The 26,566-nt window shown below is 36.0% G+C and overlaps 1 protein-coding gene across 3 annotated transcripts in view; it reads left to right on the top strand.

The window, feature by feature from the left end:
• The first annotated feature begins 1,949 nt into the window (after window positions 1-1,949).
• Window positions 1,950-26,566, top strand: part of LOC105837107 — a 92,045-nt gene continuing 67,428 nt past the window's right edge. For 2 of the 3 annotated variants that reach the window (XM_012681600.3, XM_036289864.1), the window contains exon 1: window positions 1,950-2,286. The gene's annotated coding sequence lies outside the window, so the exon portion shown is untranslated. Of the gene's footprint in view, window positions 2,287-13,510; window positions 14,544-26,566 lie in introns of those variants that run through there. The other variant, XM_036289865.1, reaches the window with a different exon arrangement.

The raw sequence follows: 26,566 nt of genomic DNA, 5'->3' as shown, positions 1-26,566 counted from the left end.
AAATATTTATACATATACTATAATATATTTATAATATATGTAAAAGTATTCTGCAATAAATGTTTTCTGTAAAAAATATAAAAATTTATTTAAAAAATTTGTATACTTATATATTATTAATATATTTATATAAATTGAGCAAAAATTAATGTCAATTGTAATTCTTTATATTTTTTATAATATAATTTTTGAAATGCTATTAATACACATAATAGGAAGTAACCTATTCAATTTTTGACTTTATTTTTCGTTTATGTCATATTTTTATGAAATACTAAATCTGTTACCAAACATACAAAATAAAATGTCACTTATGTGGCAAATGTTGCACATATTAAGTAAAAATGTAAAACATTGAAGAGATACAATTTAGAAGATCAGTAGGCAAATCAATAATTGTCTTCTATAATTAAGAAACTTAATTTTGATTTAATTTCAACAAAAAAGACATGTATATATTTTTAATAATTGATTCTTTTAACAGATTAATAAATTATAATGATTGAATCAAACTCAATTCTAAATGAAAATTACCAGGAATAAAATCGAAATAAAGGATTAAAAAAATCGAACGCGAATGAAAAGGGTCTTTCACAAAGGTAACAATTCAACATTGACAAACGCGGGCTGATTTTTTGACGAGAAACGATTCCAGCTACGGTAACAATTCCACTACGCATTCACAGTACAAGTGGATTTTGGCGACAAAATTGGAAGGGCGAAAATCGTGCTGTTTCACGCTCCCACGCGACGCACGTCAATAGGGGGTGCGTGGGGTGAGACGTACACAGGTTGCATAACCCACGCACGAACGAGTGAAAGTGCCATTCATACAAATAAATCTCAATGTCCGACATGTGCGTCCTCCTCCTCTTCCTCCTCCGCTCGCAGTCTGAAAGTCTATTTATATTTCTACAAAAGGTCTCTCTGCGTGGAAGATAAATCGAGCCGTCGTCATGCGATACCGGATTTTCTCCCTTGCATCAGATTATTTTTAGAGCTTCTCCGGTGAATACGTGTTTACCTCGAAAACAAAGTAGGTTTTAACAAGTAAGTAGCTCTAATCGCTTACACAGACTTAGTTTGGTTAAATTAATGTGGATTTTAACAGATTATAATGTTGAAAATTACGCAAGTGTGATAATAGGTATATTACATAAGGTACATACATTAACGTATAATAAATATTAAAATGATCTCTAGCTCTAACTCGTAAAATTTGTTATTAATTTGTAATTAAATATAAAGTCAAAATTTTATGAAAGTAAATTTTTTCTTGCGCGAAATTATGCATTTAAGAAGTACAGTTTTGCTACTTGTTAGTTTCACAAAATTTAATTCGTAAAAAAAGCATCGTTTATTCCGCCGATATTTTCACATATTCGGCATAATTTAAATCAATTTCAATTTGGTCACAGAATCCATCATCAAAATGACAAGAATTTCGGGACGAATTTCTAACGCGCAACATAACTCTTTTTGTTAAAAATTAAATGTTACATCAAGTTCATGAATAAACTCGCACGTGTCTCGCTTTAAGTAATCGTTACATAGTCCTTCTCGAACATCTGTCGCTTAAGTTATGTCACCATCCATCTTTTCTTGGGGGGCAGGGGGGCATCAAGTCCCGTCAAACTTTTGCCACCGATGGAAGGTGAAAGACCATCGGCGCGCGGGGTCGGACGATCCATCTGACGACCCGGTGCAGCAGGTCCTACCTGGCTGCCGCCGACATCCGAGGTCGTGGCACCTACGTAAAACGGGTACCTGCCTCGCTCGCAAGGTGCGTGGAGGTGTCTGTGGGGGGAAGGGAAGGGGGGAGGAAGGAAAGCGCGCGCTCCCCCGCACCTGCGGCCGCACGCTTGCGCGCCGCTACCACGCAGCCAACGGAGGTGGTGGCGGCGAGAGGGTGCCAGGAGAGAGGGTGCGAGGTGGCCTGCTACGGCCGGGTCGACGCCGACGGTCGTCAGAGCGGCGTCGCGACGCGAGCCTTCCGCGTCCGTCGATCACGTTAGGTTCACCTCGCGCGTCTCGTAAACTCTCTCGTCTCTCTCTTTCTCTCTCTCTCTCTCTTTCTCTCTCTCCGGTCCAGGTGTGATTCGGCGCGCGGCGGCGCGGCAAAGGGAAGGATCGACCGGAAGGGCACAACCGGGGGCGGGAAGACCGTCCGATTCTCGTCGCATCCCCTCAGCGCGGGATATACCCGCAGGAGCGTGTGTGCCGGTCGTCACCGCCAGGAAACAGTCGGTTCGCGCGACACCGAACGGCGCCACGACGGCGTAACAGGTACGCGGTTTATCAACCATCTTTCTCCCGCTCGTCCACCCTCGCGGTGGACCTCTCCTGAGAATTCAACAGGGCGCGGAGGTGCGCTCGGACTTGTATCGCGCGCGGCCCCGTAATCTTTCGGCGGTAATCACGCGACGGCAAAAACTGCATCCCGCGCCCCCGGGTATCCTGTTGCGTCGTCACCACTGCGACATTCCTGCGCTTTATCGCGCAACGTTGTCGTTATAACCCGGTGGCCGGGTTAATCGATGATCAAATACAGCCGATCGATTCAATTGACCGCGGCGTGATCAACAAGCGTTTGTTCAACGTGGAGTTGTTAAATCGCTTGGCAAAGTTTCGATCGCTGTTTCGCTTCTTAACGTAAAGAGCGACCGTTCAGTCGCTCTGTCTGTGAATGGCCGCGGAGACGTCAGCGCATCATTGATGTGCATAATTTAAAATTTCGAAAAATATTTTGTAATTTTTTTCTAATTCTAATTAGGAAACGGTGATTTGTATTTAAATTGTTTTCTCAATGACAAATTTCCATTTTTCTTGAATTTCTAACTTAAAAAACATTGTTATCAAGGTAAAAGCAAACGATTGATTTTGCAATTACAAAGTTAGCAAATGTGACAGCTGTCTTAATTCCAATATTTGCTTTGACTGACATTTACTTAAAAATATCTCATCGTATCTGATCATATCCCGAAAGCTAAGATCTCGTATATTAACTTTTACCCGTCGTTAAGTTAATGGAATCATTAATTATTTTCTGACGTAAGTGGCGCAATAAAATTGCCGTGGTTTGGATAGGAAAAAACACGTAATTCTCATGAAATTGTTCGTGCGCGAGACAATCGGGCACTGGTACGCCATATTTAACTTCGTACTACTGAAAAGTAAATAACTCATCGGCTTCGTTAAATCAATTCCATCTTTGAATGGAGAATCGAAAATAAGTTTTCTCAAATGTCACTTAAGAACTTCCAATAGTATTGGTGAAAATTCACAACCTCATAACGAGCTTTCCGTTTGTAGTAAGTAATCCCGATGTAAAACCCGAAGAGAATACAACGAGTTTTAGGAATATTTTTTATACGTTCGCTATCATAGCTTCGATATTTGTAAAACACGATTTATATTGGGAATGCAATCACTTTGCGGTGCGACTATCTATTCGCCAATGGGAAAATTAATAGTCAGTAGTAATTGGAATGGGATCCACAATCATATAAAATCGCTGGAGAAGTGCGATAGAGTTGCAATAAAATATTAATATTTCACATAAATGGAATAATAATGTTGAAATATCGATGAACGGTGACAGCGTTTTCTTTGAAAATCATATACGCTTTTCAAGGGAAATTGAATTGAATTTCCTATCACGAATATTTGGTAACCCGCTGATATTGCCATACATTCCGTCTGTAGGTACTGAGGTTAATTTGCATGACAGATTTTTAAAAAAAGGTTTCAATTTTTCTTCTTGGAAAAAATTTCGATATTGTACTTGGCGAGTTTTTGAATATTTCAGTGGCAAAAGCCTCGAATTTCTTTTTCATATTCCGAGAAAACTAAGAGAACTCGCGAAAGGAACGTTAATATTTAATACAGTTCAGCATTTAACTTTAATGAGAAAAACTTCCCGCTGATCAATGAATTTGTTGTGAGAATTAACGTCGGGTTACTCGGTACATGACGGTTGCTCACATGCAATCAATTGACTGATATAACGCGGAACCGCGATAATCATTTACACAGTGTGCTTCGCGGTCGATATAGCGAGGGAAGGAAAAGAGTATATTGTATTCCTCTCTTTCTCTTTTTTTTCTTCTCTTTTGCAGTAGAAATATTGAGATTATATTTAAAAAAATCAGATAATAATAACTACAGCTTGATGAAACAGTTTCAAATATCCAGTTACTCAAAACCAACTAAATGCTAATTTTACTTTTCTAATTATTATACTACATGCTATATATTACATAAATTATAGTAATAACGAATCTGCTTGATGCTTAGTTGGTTTTGATAGTATTAACCAAATATTTCTAATTATTGATAATCGAAATTACCACATTTCATCTTAAGCTTTAATAATTAACATCTAAGCTTGATTATTATAAGACTTTCTTTCAGTGTATGGTCGTGATAGGCGTATAATCGTAGCTCCAGCGACTTCTAATAAAGACCCGCGATGGCTCTCTAAAGAACGCGTATCCGCGGAATATTAGTCCTCTAACAAATGCATCTCAAGCTTTTCTTTTTATGAGATCTTTTCACGAGGAACTTCGAAACGCGAGCACTCGCTCTTCTCCCCGTTGGCTATCATTCAACAGCGCCGATGAACGGTTGCATTTGATGCGAGAGCACTCACGTGATAGTTATTCGAGTGGCGGTAATTCTTATTGGAGCAGGAGCTAATATCGATCGTCTCGGGAAAAGAGCATTCAGATAATACAATCTCACGATAGAGGAACGTGATAGTCGGTACGCTATAATACATGTCAGACAATATTTATGTGTAATTATGTGTAATGTCTCTGTATTGTAAAAAAAAAATTACAAGTAGAATTACAACAACGAGTAGGTTTCGAAGAGTAAAGTTTAAAAGTAACAATTTAAAAGTAAAATTGTTCTTTGGATTAATTAAACAATTTGTAAAAATAAATTTACAATTAAAGTTAGGTTTGTAAAAATCATTCTGTAATAATTTGTTAACAAATTACATGCAAATTTTAAAAACTGTGTTATTAAATGTAAAAATGCAAATGTGTGCAATTTTTTTTTATTATGTTGAAAGCCAATTTCAATATGAATCTTCTAAAGCGATACCTCTTTATTTTGTGATTTTGTAAAAACTGAACATTGCACTTTATTAATATACACCGTATACACTTTATTAATACAAATATTAATGTGTATTGATAATAATGTGATCTGCTTTAAAAATAAAATTATATATCCGCTTTTTTTCTAATCCGATAAAAACAAACTCTTCAAAAGCGAGAATAAAATTTGATTTTCTTTCCAAAACGTTAGTTTTAAAACTTATATTTAAAATAGTGTATTATTATAGCATAATATGTTAAAACGCTTAATTAATTATTTGTAATTTGCGCATCAATTTTTGCACCGACTCCTCGCCCCGTTGATTATGTTTTCAATTATTTGATGAATTAAGAGTCCTTGTCATTTTTGCGTCTATAAGTTCATACAAATAAATATTTTAGTATATGCGCCATAACAAAAGGCTTATCTCTGTACGTTTGTCGTAAAGCAGAATTTGTACGCTTGTCACGGCGATAAGAATGCTATTTAAAATCCACGCAGCTTCATTTTTCATACTGGACAACATCGCTTTACATTTAACGTTCGAAAGAGAATATTACGGGACTCTGTTTTGCTACTATCTCATGAAAGATTATTCCAAGACAGATTATATTTTCTAGCAAAGAACGATGTCACCTCGCGAGCACTTCACTCAAGGGAGATTACTGCCGATCGGGAACGACAGTTATTCAGGCAAAACTTTACCAGGGATAAAAAGTCCTCCTGCCCCCTCCCCCCTCTTCTTCCTCCTATTTTGCACTGGGACATGCAGATTCATTCATCATCGTTATCCGTCACTCGGATAAAACTTCGCTCGTTCACGCTATTCGTATTCGTCGCGAAAAACTCGAGTTAAAATTTGCAAGACGGGATCTTCTCGCTCACCCTTCCCCCCTTCGGCGAAGCCGCTGGCTGTTTCGCATGAAAAACACGGAAACAGGCCACGGCTTTCCGTTCTATCTCGCAAATTAGGCCGCGACTGTCGATGACGAAGTCGCGCGAGGAAGAAGTTTGCGCCACCGGAAACGCGCGCTCAACTCATAAATCGATTACGCGGTAACAATGTTAAAAAGCTATTCATGAAGTTTCCGCCCGCAACGGCCACGCCAACACATTTTCGCTCGCCACCAAAAAGGACCGTGTATGAATATTGATATCGCGCGGCGCGATTATTAATTAACTGATGAAGAAAGCAAACTTCTGCGCTCCTCAATATTTATGGTAATCATAATCGCGAGCCCCGTTCAACGGGGAAGCTGAATCCTCCGAAGTACGTCGAACCATCGCCGAGGAAGCCATCGGCTAAAAAGCCGTACCCGGAATTAGATATGGGCCGCAGCCCCGGAGGCGTCGCCGTTCCATAAATATGTTCCATTAATAGGAGCCGAAGGGCGAGTACGCGGTGCGGTGCAAGTAATTTTCCACGTTTCGCGGAACAAAGGGATGGAGAGCTTGCGAAAGCATTTCGCAAATCTGCCCGCCTAATCGCAGCGGGTTCCAAATGAATTTTAAAAAATTTACGTGTCGTAACCCTTTAAAATTCTCGTTACTGAATTTTTACGCGCGTTGAAATTTCTTTTTACGTCCTCGTTTCTGATAAATTGTTCGACACAATAGTTATACGTGCAGTTTATATAGGTCACTTTGAAATTAATATTAGATACCTTCGCTTAAAGTAGTTAATAAAACTTTAAATGACGCGCCCGGAAGATATTCCTCTCCGCGAGTTTGTGTACGATTCTAAAAGTTTCAGTGGAACGAGTCAACCACTCCGCCATCGGCCAAAAACGTATTCCGCTAAACCTACCTCTTATACACTACGGTATACCATTAAACGTCCTGTTTCTGAGGTCGCGAGATTTTTCCTCGATTCAATCTCATATTTATTACTTTTCCTCACATTATGATCCGTACTTACCCCTTTCCCTCGTGTAGAACGTCGATTTTCCAGCAAACGGCGAATACAACTGCTGTGCACAACACAGATGTAAAGTTATTACACTTACGTATATATGCGTTACACAGCGGTTACATTTGAGTTTGCTGAGTTCGCTTCGTTGGAGTGACTGAATGTCTGAAAAGTCTGACCCCCACGCCGTGTGTTGCCGTCGAGCAAGTTGTTTGAGGTCTCCGCGAGCACTGTGACAGCTGCGTATCGAATTGCTGTTTCGAGTATTCAACAAGTATCCCGTGATACGATCGGGTGAATCGAGCCGATGCATCGTTCGATGCATCTTGAAAATTCCGAGTGGGGCATTGGGTCAAGTCCTTAGCACGCGCGCGTGCCGAACATTCCGCGACTTAATTGGTCTCGTAGCATTATCTTCATCTCTCTCTCTCTCTCTCTCTCTCTCTCTCTCTTAATTGTTCAGCAAGAGCCGATAGACACCTAAAGCGAAAAATAAATCTCATAAATTCGATATTCGAGCGTGCAGTGCAACCAAATAAAAAATGTTAAGAATCAATTTTCTCTTCAATTAATTAAGTTTAAGGTTTAAAAAACTTTTTACTTAACTTATATACAAAGGAATAATTTATTTATGTCTTATTATTTACTTGTGAAATAGAATTTGGTTTACAATTTTCTCGATCACACGCTTTTACATATTTATTCTTTATAATTATAATTATTTATAAATCAATTATAACTAAAAGAAAAGAGATAATTTTAAGTTATTTATATAAAATATGTACCATATGTACAATTTCTTTTATTATTTCTATTATGTTCCAACCCCCTTTTGTCTGTTTGCTTATCCTTGTTTCTCGTTTTTTTATTTATTATTATTCATTACTTATTACCTAGTTTTTCTATAGAACCTCTATTTTTTATCAATTTTTAAAAATACTGTTTTATTTTAATTTTACGGTTTTTGTCTTATTATGCATTTTTGTATTTATTTATTTTTTCTTTAATCCCTTATCTCTCTTTTTCTACGACAAGTATATGTTAAAAACAAAAATTCATAAAACTAAAAATGTATTATTTCTCATATAATAATATTACATTACAGTTTTTAGTCTCTTGAATTTGTTGTCCAAAAATGTCATGCTTCCGTAACATTTCGCGTATTATCACGAATTACACACACGCGCTGTCTTCAATGCATATTTAATGATCATAAAGATTGATAATGTATGAGGTCATCGCTGTATTACGCCGTATTCATCGTACGGGAAAACGTGATATCGAGCACGAAAAATAAATTTGTAATGAGATCTTGTTCCGGGGAGAAGTCCAGTTCCGTTTAAACGAAATAAGTATATGAGCTGCGATGTCACCTACATTTTAAAGGACGCGTGCCTTAACGTCCAGAAGGAGCTGGCATAGAACGGTGTACGTGAGCGGAGTATTTTATGTAGCGGACTGGACTGAGATTTCATATTTCTGTCGTCACGTCGGACGACCGTGCATTCCACGTAGACGAAAATCAAAAAATTCACTTGATTGATATGTCTGACGAACGCAAATACATTTTTTTTTATTCCCGTTAATAATTAAACGAGAAATATAAAAAGAAATATGACTACGTTGCGTTTGACAAATTGTAACTTTTATTCTCAAATATTTTTATTTCTCTCTCTCTCTCTCTCTCTCTCTCTCTCTCTCTCTCTCTCTCTTTCTCTGATAGAGAGGCTTACTTAAAAGGCTGCATCTTTAGAACTCGTAATTATCATTCCAGTTCCTTTTTGCGAGGGCAAATGTGCACTCCACTTGAGTTAAACTACGAGCAGTCTAAGTGGGAAATTAATTACGTATCATTATCGTCGCAATTCAACGTCGAGTCTTGTCAAGAGACGTACAATCGTTGACGCAGAGGATAATTTTTCCAGGCTAAAAATATGCTCTCTCGTGCCGTCAATTGGAGAGTACCATTTGCGGCAGACGCGCAAGACTATTTCTCGGGTAAATGCCGTGACCAATTAACGTCAGCATCATCCTAGGAGGGAAGATACATCTGAGGGCGGAAAAATGGGTAGGGAAAAGAGGGCGCGTGGATGCGATTGCAACAGCAATGATACATTTTCCGCAGACGAAGTGAAAAAAAAAAACGCTATCGCAAAAAATTAAATAAATTAAAATGGATTAAAGGAGATTTTCATTTTTGTGAGATTCTTGCGAGTCGTTCCCTACTTTGCGCGATTACATCGCGATTTTAGAGGCTACGGATTTCATTCTATTGTATTATGTTTTTAAAATGTCACGTCGTATATAAATTTTGTCAAATAAAAGGAAAATTAGGTACTTTTTTCGCGCGTCATTAAGACGCCGTATTCGAGGGACTTTTTAACCCACGATAGCTTACGAAAGTGCGAAATGCTGTTCGTCAGCATCCTGAGAGGAATGCGCAATCCCAAGAACGTAAACTCCTACGTGAAAGAATGTCCTAGCGATCGCAAAGATCTCAGACTTCCAGATTCGAAAGAAAAGGAAGGAAAAAGAGAGAAAGATATGAAGAAGAGAGAGGACAGAAGGGGTGAAGAAGAGAGAGAAGAGGAGAGAGAGAGAGAGAGAGAGAGAGAGAGAGCTGCTACACGTCGCTCAATTAATCCTCTCGCTGTAATTGCAACCCGCTCTCGTTATATCCGCGAAATTAAATTCCGCGTCTCCTTGGCGCACATCGGCCTCCTTCCCGGACATTAAGTCCGGTGAGTCGATTGCTCGCATTTCGAGACGGCTCGTTAATCACGCCGCAGCCAGTTAAGGCGCGTTCTTGTCACGGCGTTTCTCTTTAGCGAGGTGCAAGCGTGAACGCATCCCGATGACAACGATGCCGAACATGGCGAAGTTATGCTTATAATCCCCGTTTAGAAACTTGTCACCCGGCGCGTTTTCAAGGAAATTAACATTGCAGCGAGGCGCTTTCTCACTTGACTTGATAAATATTTCCCCATTATTATGTCCGAGATCCAGTGGAGTAATTTTTACAAAATTTATTTCGGTGATTTAATTTTAATTAATTTTATTTGGAAGAAATTGTTAATTCTCTGGATTAAATTACACAACTTGTAAAAAATTCAGATATAGAGGAAAGTTGCGTACTCGAGTTATTTTTTTATTTTTTATTTGTTATGACTTGTAAACACAAATAAACGGTGGAAATTGTAACTTGATGTTTCAGGTTACCACAATGTTTAAACGTTTCGCCAGCAAATTAAGTATTTATAATATAATTTAAAAAAATTTAGTATAAAGTTGCGTAATTACATTACTATCAGCTAAATGAATTGATCAAGACTGACATTAGGTTGTATCTGATTTTTTAACATGCTATTAACTAAACTTTTCAATTCGATTAATTTCTTCCGTTCAAATATTTATACATTTAACTTAAATACATGCAATATTTAAACTTTAATTCAAATATTTATATATTTGATTAAAATTTATAAATACTTGAATTAACAGAATTTGATCAAGTTGAAAAATTGTGTCAAATTAACAACTTTTTTTCTCAATGTACACAAAACAAAATTTCATATTAGATAAAAATATAAACTAATGATAAAGTATGATTTAGGCGACCGATACGCAATTCTTTTCCATATTGATAACTCGCAGAAATATCACAGGCGGATATTAAAATTATGAATATCCCTAAAACTCGACTTGCGTAAATAATGCGTATGTCAGATCGGTTTATTTCGTTATAAAACGTTACTTAAAATTTAAAAACGAAAGAAGAGAGGAAAATGTTCGTAGTAGATGGAATTAGCGATCTACTGGCAAACGCGCCCGTTGATTAATGAAACTCACTTTATCTTGCAGGTTTTTTTCTTCTGATGAGGTACTCGAGTTTTGGAAGTAACGCTTCCTCCTGCACTCCTTTTTTATTCCGTCTTTAACAGATAAGCCTCAAAATTACGTGGAACTAATGCATTCCGGTAATGAGGATTTCGCGGATGGCACGTACCTAACGATTTCATCTTGCACATGCAGAAAGGGGAGGGGGGAGAGGAAGGACGGGTGCCAGTGTTAATTCGGTTTAGAGTAAACCGATGCTTGCAACGTTAACGACAGTATTCCCTTTAATTATTCCTTGCCCATTATCGCGGCCATAAGCCTTCATTATCGAATCAACTTCCGCAGTTTACCTAAATATCGATTATTAATATTTACATAGGAAGATATAAGTTTATGTTTAAATATTTTAACGACGATAATAATAAAGTTTCGACATTACGGCTTGACGCAGTTTATGAATCCTTATTAAGCTGTAAAGGGGACTGAATTGTTTTTTCATTTAGCTTTAATTACTTCAAATTGTCTTCATAATTTTTTGACGATTCCACATCTTCATCATTTTACCGCTAGATTACATCTTGCGATCAAAAGGTTGAGATTCTATATATGACTCCCTTTCGATCACTAACTTTGCACGTACGCTCGTGCGTGATATATGTCAAAGGTGAATATGATATTGCGAACGCCCACAAAATCCCCGTAGATTGTATGTATAACCTGAGGACTTGAGAGAAAATGTTATGTTGCCTTCGCTTGATGACTTTTGTTATTCAATCCATATAATAGTAGCAACAGGTTCCTTTACAGCCATCAGGTGGTGTATGCTGCATTAGCATTCGTGTGTCCTCAGCAAATTTTATAGAAATGTTTTCATCTCACATGTGCGGACGGGAAAAAAAAGACGGGATGTTAAAACATGTTTGTACATAAACTATATACGATTGAAAAATATTTTAACTATTTACAGACTATTTGAGAATTTATAACGGACAACTATTAATATTAATCTTAACAAAGATTTCATATCTGAAAGATTTTTAAAAAAGTATCCAAATCTTAAAGAAATCTTTATTTAGATTTTATTTGTATAAGTACAAAGTAAAAACTTGCACAAGAAAGATCGAACTTTTCTCTTAAGAGAGTTTCTGATTCTTTTCACATAATATAAGAACTTGATGAAGTTTTGAGAATAAGTTTATAATTAACATGTAGGCACTTCTAAATTTTTTCTATTCTTTTGCTCATATATTCTTTGAACTTAAAATATTACTTTCTAAAATAGCATTATGTTTAATGGAGATAGAGTTTTTAATAATGATAACAATCATAATATAAGAATTTTGAAACCTATATCGAAAAAAGTATGAAATGTTTGTTAATTATAGAATTCTCTTTAAATAAACATTATTTATTAGTGGTAATGTTTGTTACTTAAATTATTATTATAAACAATTCTTTATCAATTGCTCCATGTCAGTATTTATTAACACATAAATAAAATAAAAGGAAAAGAAACAAATATTTAAAAATGATAAAAAAAGTATTTTATAAATTATCATTTTTATTATTTTATTTATTATTTATTATTTTAAAGATGGAATACCAAAGGTGCGTCGTTGCTAAAAAAAAAAATAAAGTAAATAAAAAATCACGATGATTTCTCTTCACTTTTTCAAACTGAAGAACCTTAATAGATGAAATTTTCGTGCTTAGAAGATCGGAAATTTCTTGAATATCTCGTGCATCTGATTATTACATTCTGTCTTGTATATTTGTGCACCGTCACGTATTCAGCGTGTATTCGTCGTGAAACTTGGTGCGCGAATTCGTAACGAACTTGCCGCACGAGTCGGAAATATCACGATTGCATTCTCGTGGTTGCAATTGCCGCGGCGCGCGCGCGGACAGCCGCAAGGGAAGGATGCGGGAAGGTTCCGCAGCGTTTCATTGCGACGTGTAAAGAAATGACAGAACGCATCCCCCGCCTTCGTGCCGCTATCTACTCAGTCGCCTATATCGTCTTTGTGCACCGTCGGCCGCGCGCCAGCAAGTTGTTGCCTGGCGTTCGTCTCCTTGAGAGACGTTGAACCATGCGGTTCTCCTATAATGAATCGACACCTCCGCGCTTGTAAATGTAAATCGTCCTCGACAAAGAACGCGCGTTCGACACTCTCAACCGCGTCGGGAATTTCGTTCAAATATGATACGAGCGCTGGATTTTATTTGCATTCTTGTTTCCTCTTATCTTCATGCACATTCCGATTCTAAGGCAACTTAAATTATTGGATTGCAATAATTCTGGATTATAGTAAGAGCCTATTAACATAGAGGTAACATACAGTGAAAATGAGAGAGAGTGAGAGGGAAAGAGATTATAGAATTATTTATAGGTTTTGTAGAATTAAAGGAGAAGTTGCTGAGTGTATCGCCTAAATCGTATCTTATCAACATTTTTACGGTTATGAGTAAGATTTCTTTTTTTTAATATAGAATAAATTTATAACCAAATAATAAAAAAATGTAACAGTCATATCTCGTTAATAATAAAATTCGTAATCGATATAAATAAAAATATGTCAGTTGCAAGAATAATTATAATTCAAGTTTTATTTTAACATTTTCGTTATTCTATATTATTGTTATTTAATTATTAAATATTTGATAAATTTCTAATAAAGTATATTAATTAATAAATTTAATATTTTTAAAGACAATAAGAGAACAACTGCCTAAGTCTTTTCTAGCATGTTGCACAAAAAGATTTGTAATAAATTAATTTATTATCGGTGAAAAGTCTACATTGAAGTAATAAATACTTAAAATATCAAAGTACAGTTTCAGTGATACACATTTTGCAACTCTCCTTTAATTTTATGGCTCAAATTAAATAATTATTTCAACATAAAATACAAATAAAGTTGAAGACATAACTTTTATTGTGATAACAAAAAATTAACAGCCACGAGAAACTGAAGCAATTATATAATAACTGTTTTCCTCTCTCGAAACGTTTTAATTTTTTCTTTTCGAGCTTCCTTTTATTATCTACGTACGTCACATATAATAAACTAGATTAGGCATTAAATTTTAACAACGTCCAATGTGCAATTTGTTTAGCTTTACGTATTAGTCGTAAGATTACAACCATTCCTGTTCTCGGAGAGCGAGCGGGGACTTTTTATCTGCCGTTTCGTGCGAGTCACTTAGCCCTCTCAATTTTTTCCTCCCTCACTGTCGTTATTCGCCGTCTCTGGTTTCCGGTGGCTTAGTTTTACGTGCCGTATACCCCTTGTCTCATATAGGACGTGGTTCGCTCGACACGCATAAAAGAGGGAAAAGAGAAAGAGAGAGCGAGAGAGAGAGAGAGAGAGAGAGAGAGAGAGAGAGAGAGAGAGAGAGAGAGAGAGAGTTGTTGCTACCCGACTACAGGGTAGCTTTTGAATTTCGCGTGAACGAACGGCGACGGAGAGAAACTGGTTTCGGATAAAGTGAGTCGTGAGGACTTTACCCTGACTTCGATGGTACTTTGCGAGGGAGAGTTGAAGTAACCATAGGTTTACTTCGGCCTCTTACGACCGTTCTACATCTCGTTCGTGAGAAAGGGACCGTGATCTATTCAGGAGCCGTATAATGGGAAGAGAGCCAATACGCCCGTTTATGTTCGCGGCACGTGGTCGATTTTGACGAATAGGTGAGTCACATATCACGAGCCTCGAGGTATCGACTTTGATGACGCGATCGCGCGATGGACGCGCGACCCGAAGCCGTAAGCCTCGCTTATCGTCCGCACGCGATTGTCATTTCCGATTGTACCGTCGATGACTGTGTATGTTACGACATGTGTGTAATCTCATTTATTTGTTTCCGTTGTTTGTAACGTCGGGCGCGTATAATAAATAATATTAGCCGAAAGCTATGATGCGATACAGATATCTAAAGCTGAATTGTAAACTAACTGTTATCGTGCACGCGGTGGTTATTTAGATCTACATCAATCTTGTATGAGTATTTGACGGTGAATTCTGTTTAATTTATTTGCGATGCTCGTAACATCGATGATTATCGTACGGTGATTATCATTAGCTGAAGAGCAATCTGTTAGCAGAGGCAATGTGTGATATATTGTGATTCGCCTACTTTGGTGCACGCGATGGCCGTAGGGGGTAGGTTAACATTATTCAGGTAGTGACTTTATATTAGACAAAAGGCATACTTTTCTTTTATTAATTAACGATCCATCCAGAAACTATTATCGCCAATTGAATTTGATCTAAGTGTCTAATAACAATTGAAGAGCTTGCTGCGCAATGGGCTAACCCACATTTTGTAGATGAAAAATGAAGGAAAAAGAACTTCTAAATGTTAAAGCGTTAATTCGCTGTTGCAAAGAAAATAAAAAGGCAAAATTAGCAACGTAATTGTCTTTGCTGTTTGTTTCTCGTACGTGACTGGATCAGGTGTGGATACTACGATTTTCAGTCGTGAACCAGATCGACAGAGAAAAAAGGAAAGAGAGAGAGAGAGAAAGAGAGAGAGAGAGAAAGAGAAGTAGAGAATTTTTCATGACCAATTCTGGCACTCGTCCTCCGGAAGACCTACATCCTTTTCGTCTCTCGTTGCGCAATCTCTTCAAAGAGAGAGAGAGAGAGAGAGAGAGAGAGAACAACAAAGAGGGAAATTTCGCGCGGGAGAAAATTCTCTCCGTAGCACCTGCTCTAATACCGGCGACCGCAATTACACGCCTGGAGCCCGCGCGCGCGCACGGACATTATATTATAAGATAAGGTATTGCGACGCGGTGCCCCAGGAAAAGAGAGAGAGGTCCTCGTCCCGCATCCCGCCTCGAATGAGAACGGGGAGGGGAGGGGAAAGGATATAGAGCGCTCCAGAATCTATTCCTTATATTCCTTATCTCTTATATCCCTTTGAAATCATATTTCCCGCATTAAATATTTCTCGGTAATTCAGCTTCGAATTGAAAATTTATTGAAACAAAGTTTGTCCGAGATTAAATGGGAAGTAATGAATTCACGAAGCTCGCGGATCAACCGCTTTTCCGTTCATAATATGTCATTTAAAAAGTGCTGGATCTTACTTTCGATATGTTTTTATTTGCTTCAAAAATCCGATATGGAAATAGAAAAGAAACTATAATTCTATCGTGTTTTTGGTTTGTAAATATAAGATTTGTTATCTTTTTTTATGTTATTTAGCACATAATTTAGTAATAAAATCTTTAATCAAAGTCTATTTATGTTTTGTTGAAATTAATATTACCCTACATTTTTATTTTTTTTACATGATGTATTATGTAATACTTTACTATTAGAATTTGTATTTTTTATATATAAATAATTTCAATATTTTATGTATAAAATTATCTGTCATGTTTTTAAAATTGTAATTTTGAGATTGAATTAGACAATAAACCCGGTAAGTTACATAGAAAAACGGATATATCTAGATTAGTAATTAATTATTAAGCGAGATGCTGTTAAGAAACGATTGAAATAAATAACGTCTCTACAACAGCTCAAATGTAGGTCCGATCGAAGCGACAACTTTGCTATAAAATTAGATAAAATTTCAATAAAGTTTAATTCCGTTTGTATCCCTTTCCGTCAGTTTCTTTTTTAACTAGGGAAACGCTCCAAAATTCTCGTTCCAAGTGAATACGGTCGAGGGAAAGAGCGGCAAACACGGGAGAATGATAAGCTCCCGTGTAACGCGAAACAAACACCGCGTCTTCTTTGCCCGGCTGTTTGACGGGCGCGCGCGGTCGAGGGCTCGTTATCTCGCGTTCCTACCGTGCGAAATTGCGTTACACCCGGAAATACCCTTAACGATCAATAAACAGACAGGCGGCCGCGATTTCGTTAAAATCCCGTCGTTCCCCGTCAAAGGTGTTTCGATTAATTTGGGGAAAAGTGGCCGGGATTAAGTTTCATGAAAATGGATCTTGGCGTGAGAGACGAGGCGACGTGACGCCCTGCGCTTCGTGATACGGCGCAATATTGTGAGTCAATACTTTATACGTAACGCCACGTATATATAAACGAATTTATTAAATAAAGCTGAATTACACTTTAAAGAGGTAATAATCGTAAGGTGCGCAAGCACGTTTTTTAGCGTCGCGATTAAATTACGGCCCGCGGGCGGAAGAAAAATAGATTTTCGCGAAATAATATATCAAAGCAGTACTTAACGCAAAAATTAAATCCATGTGTTTCGCCCGCGTGCGATAATCGCGCTTTTTACGATCCTCGACCGCAGGAGAAGGATTTTTACATTTTCTGCCAGAAATAATTAAATATGCGCTACACGTTTGAAAACGTATGCATACTTCTATTTTTATTCGCACCAATATTTCTATCTCTCTTGAACCTTCGCGTCCTACGTATATAATATACCGCGATCCTCCGGACGCGATCAGCCGATCGTTAACCGGCGCGAATTTTTCCGCCGCGATTCGCAGCTCTCGAAATCCGAGATTAAATTCTACTCGATATCGAGGCTGGGGTCTACGTGTCCCCAATTCTGTCGACCGTACACGGATAACGTCTTATTCAATCGTTCCCGTCGGCTGTTGCCGTCAAGACAAATTTCCATGCATTTGGTTACCAAACTTGGATCGCGGCTAAACGAACAGCAGCTGATAGTTTTTTTACATCCAAGATTACCGTGCCGTATTCTTTTTTAAAAAAATAAATTTGAAGCTTTTAATGTTACTCAATCAATGTATAGAAGCCATCAATGTATAGATTATACATGTCTGCATATTATATTGCATATAATAAGCATATTTGTTATTTATAAGAATAATTAATACAGCTTTATACACTGAGAAAAAGTCCAATAATACCTGCAAAACACATTTTGTTTAATATATTGACGCAATATTTAATAAATGTTCTTTACAAGAATCAAACAAGTCTGAAAAATTAAATTTTCAAAAAACAGAAAAAAAGTTTATTTTTAAACATAAATTTATGATCGCCTGTTTCGCAAGAATATTAAGTTAGAAAAAATTGAATAGATGATCTATCTTTATCTATATGTTTAAAACATTTATCGGTCGGAGATTTAACTTACTATTATTGTTTATTTTAAAATCGTTTATTGCATAAATGTGGTAATTTTTCTCTGATTATATAATAAGTACATGAACAAAGTATGTTGTGGACTTTCAATTTATTATTATATACTGAAAAAAGTTTGATAATTATAATCAAGCTTTGGCGAAATAATTAAACGTTTAATTAATATGTAGCAACATTTAGTTATTATATTAAGCGTAATCAATCGGTTACTAAACGGTTACTAAATATTATTAAATAATTAAATATTTTGTTACATTTATCGAATATTTAATTTAATTGATTATTTTATGTCATATTTGATTATCAAATTCTTTTTTTAATATACACTTTTTAGGTTTTTCTTTTCGCTCTATCTATCTAATTTCACTAATCAGGCATGACTAATGTCTGATTATACCAAGGTACGTACCACTTATTTCGGGTACCATTTCAGATTACCGAGTATTACGATATTAATCAACGTTAATTAATGTCTAATTAGCGTATTTCGGACTGCGATCCATGTTACAGATTTTTACAAACGTTTTACATTTAATCCGAGCCGTGTAGTCCAATTAGCGAACGTTACGACATAATATTAATAAGGATACTCGTGTCTGATGAACAATACGTCCTAATAACACGGATGGAACGCGAGCATTTGAATCATTCAACGGTTTACAACGTCACAGCGTGAATTTCCGCGATACGGAGGTACCGGCATTAATAGTGGAATTGATACATCATCGATATGCGTGAATGGACCGCAAATCATTATACCAGGAACGTATCGCGGAGCCCCTGATAAGAATAACAAGCAATTTGCGCTTGAAGCGCGTGGCGCACGCGTTATCTCGATTCGATTAAGATTTAACGCGTTACCTCGTAAATCATTCTCACCCCCCCGCCCCCCGGACAAGAGAAATGTGTAATTTTTCAGGAACAATCGATATCGCGTATACACATCCGCACGGCGAAGTATAACGCATACCGAATGTCAAATTTTAGACAGATTGCTCAGCATTATAACTCAAATAAAAAATTTTCCGGGAGAAAATGGAAGGTTCTTTTTCAAAGACACGGATATTGCAGAGAACATATGAAACATCTGTATCTAAAATTGCGTCTAACTGGAATATTAATTCGCCTCGAAGCTGATTAAAGATCTAAATTATTTCGATGAGCGAGAAGCATATTTTATGTACAAGTAAAATGCATATTCTAAAGCGTTTCTAGCTTCGTTCGCAAGGTATACATTACTCAACGTTTTTTCTATCTTTAATGAGACTTTCACGTGTCTTTAAATCCATCTCAAATATGATATGCACTCCGCACAGTGAGTAATTTATATCACCCAGTGCAATTCTATTCGAGTTAGTTGAATTCACGAACGCACATAGTATAGACACATTGCATTCTGTCCTTTGCTCGGGGGAGGATATTCCAGATCAGATATCCATTGCAAAACCTGGATTTCCTAGAGTGACTTACGTGCCGTTGGAAAGACAAACTTGCACCGCCGTCGTACGAAAAGCCGGGGACAGAAATAGTTCCCGTGAAATACTTTCGCGTGCCTGTGTGAGCATACATATGAGCGCACGTAGTGTTTATATGCGCGCAATCGAAGACGTTGAATGTATTCCAAGCAGGGGATGCACTATGTATTACTTGAATTTGAATCAAGTCGATACTTCTATTCCTGTCAGCAAGTTGCAACAATGGAAAATGATGAGGGAAATTTGGCTGAAAAACACTCAGGTATTACGCTCAGGGTACTTCGTCTCTCCAAGAATTTAATTACCTTCTGTTATCTCGACGAAAATGTTAGCTAGGGAGAGGGGAGGGGGTTAATGTGATAAATATATCCAGCTTACGAAAATTGAAGGAAGCGACGCAGCAACTTTCTTATGAATTTAGAAACAAAATAGCAGTAAAAAAAGATTTTTCAATATCTTATGTAATTTTCGATTCGCAATTGACACAGCAGCGCTGACAGATGAACGCTGTAAAATATTCCCATATTTTTTGTAAGTAAAGAGCCACAGAACATTATTTAAAAAACCGCAACATTATGGGGATTTTTCACTTTTGTCTTGGAACAAAAGAGGATTTTACTTTATGAAAGGCTTCCTCAAAGCTAAGTCCCCAAAATTGGAGCTCCGAGATAAAAATAAATAAAATGTATTTTAACGATACAATTATGCTGAAAAATTAATTTAGGAATATTTTCCTTAGGAAAGATTTAAAACACTAATCGGAGCATGTATAATTTTAGCTAAGATTCTTAATCACTACAAATATTATTAGTTTCTAATGCAAAAAAAAAATGACATAATGGATTCAGCTAAACGTTACTTAGTTTCGACAATAAAGTTTTTCTGTACGTAACATTTACATTTTAACAGTCAATAAAATGAGCTATCTAGTAATGTCATTAGATGTCCCCATTTTCAGGTTACATTTTAACTATCACAGCTATATTTTAGCTTCATTAGCTAATTCTTTCTTTGCGTGCACCACGCAGGTACGCTCGTTTATTATTTAGAACGCCCTTATTATTTATTTTTTCTAATTTTGCTTATTTTTTAATAAAAACGTATATTTCCAGAGCAGAAATACATTATTTATGTATCTCTTTAATTAAAAGTTTTAAACATGACGTTGAAACACACCCTATTTTTCGCTAGGATCTTATAGAAAATCTCAGTAGTCATGGACGATTATCGTTTACTTGAATTCCTTATTTTTACTCAAACAAGCTTTTACAAGATTAAAGCACTATTGGATTGCGCGGATCGAGTTACACTGAAATTGCCTCGAGAAATGCATAAATATTGTCGCTCGCGGGCGGCGACGAGAACCGCTTGTATCAGCTTAACCGTACTACCACAATATATTCTTTCGTGTCTTCACAATGCTGCGACCGCAACGTAATGCCGGATGGCGGTCGGATATCACAGGTCATTTTACTGCATTGTTGTTACATAATCACGAAGTATTCCCGCGGGACATGTCAGATTATATGCACCGTGTTTACTTAAGATATAACGAGAGCTGCTTGCAACCAGGGGTAAAGTAAACATTAATTAATATCGGGATGTCATATAACTCGCGTTACTACGATTTGCACGTGTAATAACCGCGACGAACGCGCAGTTGTAATATACCCATCGTATCCTTTAACATTCTGTAAATGCTACAAACATTAACAATAATAATAATAATACATTCGAAATATTTTATCATTAATACTTTAATAATATTAATAATATTATTATTTATAATCTAATTATTATATCAAGAAAAATAAAAAAAGGAAATCAAGAAGAGAAAAATGTTAAATGAATGTATTTGCAGATGAATCGTGTATTAATATTAAAAATACTATTATCAATAATATTAGAAGTAAGCCACTATTAATGTGTCATGTTTTTGGATTATATTTTTTAAATAGAAGCTGAAAATAAAGCTTTGTAAACATAAATGTAAATTAGAAGATTTTTGTTAGATGGTGCAGCAATTTTTATAATACCGTTTCATATTTTGTAATAATTAATTTTTGCAATATAATAGAAAATGAGTGTCTAAGAAATTAAACTCCAAATGAACTAACATAGGTTAGGAATAGCAGAATTCAGATACAATAATTATAAAGTAAATTAGATAAATAAAATAAGACAATTTTATCTCTTTTAATCTAAACAAATCATGTTTTTATTAATACAGTGCAATGTTTAGTTCACAAAAAATAAGGAGGTGATGCTTTAGGAAGCCTACAGTGCTATATTGGCGATTTTTCTTTAATAATATCACTATAATTATTTATAAAAGGCTTATTATATCAAGAGAAATAAAGAAAGGAAATCAAGAAGAGATCAGTTTTGAATACTCGTAGAATTGACAAACAGTTTGCAACTGTTTTGAATTAATCCGATACTTTGATCTATTCGTGGCAACTGTACTTTTGCAAGTTTAAATTTAAGCGAATGGGCGTGCTTTCGAAAACTCGATTCTGTTGTTTCCCAGCGTACGAATATCTTCTTTCTCGGGTTCATATGTTTGTTTGTACTTCTGGGAAGCGCACGAATCGGGCGAGAGAGGCAAAAGGAATAACCGTGGGTCTAACGAGAGCGTGGGATGAAATTGGTGTGCTGATTGCATAGCGGGCGGATTATCAAACTGATCGATAACCAATTCATCGAGCGTGCCGCGTTACGAAACTCTGGTTTCGACCAACGGTGCGCGATACGTCACAAAAGAAAAAGTAGAATTAGTCCAAATAGAATAGTCCAAATTTGAGGCAATACTACGGAGGAATATTCCCACCGTATTATTTTTTTCCCCCTCGTTTAGTCTTTTGACTTTCGGTCTGTCAAACAAGTGGGAAACACGACTCGTTTAGCAAGTCCAATTCTGCTAACTGACAGCACAACGGGCTCGCGTGACTTGAGGCCATTAGGAATGGGAGGAGTAGGAAAAATTAGATATATAGGACCAGATATTATACAATTTCGAATATTACAACAATGACAAGTCGAGTATATTTGTTGATGACCGCGGGGAGGGGGGAGGATGGCGGAATATATTCAACGTATCATATGGCGTATCGCGTTACGCATCTGAAAGGGGCGAAATCACTCGAAATGGAGAATGATCGGCGATGTACGAGACGGCATATCACAATGCTAAACAATACAATGAATGTATCGCCATTGTGTGCCGGTGTCGATGAAAGACCGGTAATAAGCGATAATGCGAGCGGCGGCGATACGAGCGAGATAGATAACAATATAATGATATAAAGGCGTGGTCTGACGATCAGATGAAAACGATCGCGGGAGGGAAATCGAAGCGTGTAGAAAAATCGTTGGACCATTTCGTCGCTTCTGAAAGAGGCGAGGTACTCGTGATACGATAAGGACTCTCGAGCCGTCGACAAAGAAAAGAAGCAGAATATAAAGTAAAATATAGATCAAAAATTATATGAACATTATTTTAAATGTGATTTTTTTATTTAAAAAAGATTACTATGTAAATTATAATATTTTGAAACATAATAAGATATTATATAAAGTAACTATGCGGAAAATAAGGCTTATTTAATTTATTTTACTTTTTAAAATCTCTATTAATCATCTTAATCAATCTAGATTATATATAAGTTTTATTAAATTTATAGATTCTTATTAATATAAAATATCGTAAAAAAACTTACTACTATAAAATAGGAATTGTACATTAAACATTTTTAAAAATAATTTGAGGTGTTAATATACGTTATTTTGGTATATCAATTTTTACTGATAGCATTTATAACGCAAAATAGATCTTTTCTCTAAAATATCAGCAATACAATTAAGCGATGAACAGTTCAAAATACTTGATCGCAGGTTTCGTTGCTCCTAACGGAATCAATTTCGCGTCTGATTATACAAGTTTTATTCTGACCGATCCATTTGTTCGGAAGCAGAATAAAAACAACAAGAATAATGAGACAAAACTCTCGAAGAGAAGTGGAAGTCGTTCGCTTTGCTCTCGAACGCGACGAATCGACATTATCGCGGATGATCGAATTTATTCCCGTCCCCTCCCGCCCTCATTGTACCGTGAATGGTTGGCGTTACTGGTATATACGCGAGAAAACGTGGGACAAACAAAAGTATCAAACGGGCTGACTTCGGAGCGAAAGATAAACGGGCCGTCGCGATAACGATAAATCAGATCTTACTTGAGTTATCGAACATGCCGTTTGCAATGGGAAGCGCGAAGAACATTCTCGTCTATAGAAGTCTCAAGACGTATATAAAAAAGATATTTCTTTGGAGGACATAAGAGCTGAATCTCTTTCGAATTAAAAGTTTTAAATGTTTTTCTTTTTTAGATTTTATTGAAACCTTGGTTATGAGAAATGAACTGTTATTGAAGTTTTATATCATAAAACTTGTTATTTTAGAAAGAAAATTATTTTTTGAATAGACAGAAGAAACAATATATGTTTTGTATAATATACAAAACATTAGTATTAAACTAAAAAACAAATATATTCTATTTAATCAATATTATAAAAAAGAAATTATGTTCTTGCTATATGATAATCTTGCTACTATATATATAATTTAATCTTTAAAGATATTAAAAAACTTAAATTTTAACAAAACATATTTTCATTTCAAACCCATAACAGGCATTAAATGATTCTTTTGATAATAATAATTTAAAAAATTTTAATACTTGAAGACTATTATATTTGCTATTCGATATTTTTTTCTTCTCAATTCATGAAAATTATTATTAAATAAAAATATATTTTCTTGACTAAATTATATACAAAATTTCTTAATGTAAACAAATTACGTCTATTTAACGCTATATAATTTTATTTTAATATTTAACTTTTGAAAAATAAAGATATTCTCAGAACAAGAACGTTCTTTCTGCGTTGACAGTGAATGGTATTTTATAGAAAGATCTGCGTTAGCGTCTTTAATTCGCGTAATTAATTTAGGGATGACGTTAATTCGTATCCCCGGGTAACGAAAATAGTGAAACAAAAAAGAACGCGCTGGGGATTGAGTGAAAATACGGATCGGTCGATAATCGATTTATCGGAGCCGCTCGTTAGCCAATCGCTCGCATAGAAGCGGCGCGGTCGGTCGTCGAGCGATGGTGCATCGTGAGAAAATATCAAGAAAAACTTGATAGCTACCCTTTCATATTATTCTCGGTTCGATAATCCAATGTCCATTTTTTTGTATATCGATAATCCGTTCGATAATCCAATGTTCATTTTTTTTTGTATATCAAATAGAGAATATAAAATTTGAAATTGAAATTTCCGAATTACAAAATCTCACCCCATATTAGCATAGATCGCGAGAGTTCGACGCTACGAATCTTCGTATCTTCAAGACGCGTCACCTGTTACTTCCGTTTTTGGAATTTTGAAGCTTCATTAAATTTATATGTACAGCTGTTTGTAACTGCCGATCAAATAAACGACGAAATTATCCGGAGTCGTTACATGAAGTTATTATTAACAATTTAAAAATAATTTAATTAAAATATACATCTAAATCCGTCCATTCTCGATTGTTATAATAGCGACATTTAATTTTAGTCTCCTGCATATTTTACAAGTCCACTTTTTTAAGTAAAAATGGTGTCATATATATGTAGGATAAAGGACACGTTTATTCTTATGTATTATTGCGAAAGGGCTGGTTCAGCGCTAAAATAAAAATCCAACTGACACCGCGTGATATTTGAAACGGTAGCTCTAATATGTCGTTATATTTTCAATATTAACTTCTGAATATCGGTCAAATATCGTACCGTTACGCCGCCGTTGGATTGCTCTCCCGAGCTGTTTGCAGGAGATGCGGTCAACCGCATGGTCAGACGGGCGCGCAAACAAACGTTGGCCTCCTACTACTCCACTTTGCAACACCGTGGAGTTCATTAGCGCACAACGAGACGCAGTAAAACTGTAACTAACAGACGCCGCCGACGGCTCGTTGCCGCGATTGCCGCTTTCCCGAGTGTCCGAGTGTACATACGACGTGCGCGCGAGTACCTACCCTTGCTTCTCAATTTGCGATAACCGGACGGTGTACGCGACAAAAGCGCGTCGTAAAGTACCGTGTATGACTACCCCACGTCTGATGGCTATCGTAAAAACTATATGAAACAGTGCGGGTCGGAGACGTTTTTCTCAGTTCTCTCTCTCTCTCTCTCTCTCTCTCCCTGTCTCGATTTTATCTTTGTACGGCACGTGGAACAAGATGAAACTGATACCAAAACGATAGACCATTGGATTTTCTGCAAACTATATTATAGAATATTTATATTTCCTTGTTATTTTATTACCATGCTGCAAAGTTGGGAACAAGCTATCGGATTTTTCTCAGTTTCTGAAAGGAAAAGGGCGAGGTGATGATACCTTAAATCAATCTTGACATTTTTTATTGTGCAAGTTTTATTTTGGTTGTAAAGATCACAAAAATAATTCTGAAATATTCTTTCAAGTAACAATATTGATATTTTCTGTTGATTTAAATTGTTACTTTTTATATATGTTTCTTAAATTATTAGTAAAAATAAAATTCTGATCATAGATATGACATTCGTGATATACATATAAAAAAATGGATATAAAGAAAAGTTAAGTTTTATATAGAAATTTTTTTATTACTGTGTGTCAAAAGTACAATGGGTCAAAGAAAAATCACCTTCCCCTCTCTCTCTTTCACTACTTCAGATACATTAACTTACGTAAAGAGTGACGTTAAAAATACCCTGGAGTGCCACTCACATTTTTTTTTATTAACACTATTCTCAATAAAATTTTTTTACTTTTTTACTTTTTAGATTACAAGGTGTTAGAATAACCGAGTTAACATTATTTTAATATAAAAGAAATCTTATCAAAAGTTATTTTAAACTGTTCAAAAATTTTAGTAAAAAGCTGTATTAACTTGAATTAAGTAAAAATTTATCCATAGCAGCATTCCAAGGTTAATAAATGAAAACGCGCTAATTAAATCGCGTGTTTCAGTATAATTACTTGTCGAAAGCAAGATTGCTTCCGGGAGATCTCCCTAGATATATCCATTATATCGCATTGTCACGTACAACA

Source organism: Monomorium pharaonis, chromosome 7 (assembly GCF_013373865.1).
Source record: "Monomorium pharaonis isolate MP-MQ-018 chromosome 7, ASM1337386v2, whole genome shotgun sequence".
Lineage (NCBI taxonomy): Eukaryota > Metazoa > Arthropoda > Insecta > Hymenoptera > Formicidae > Monomorium > Monomorium pharaonis.
Note: the sequence above shows the minus strand (reverse complement) of the source record. Positions and strands in the feature narration are given on the sequence as shown.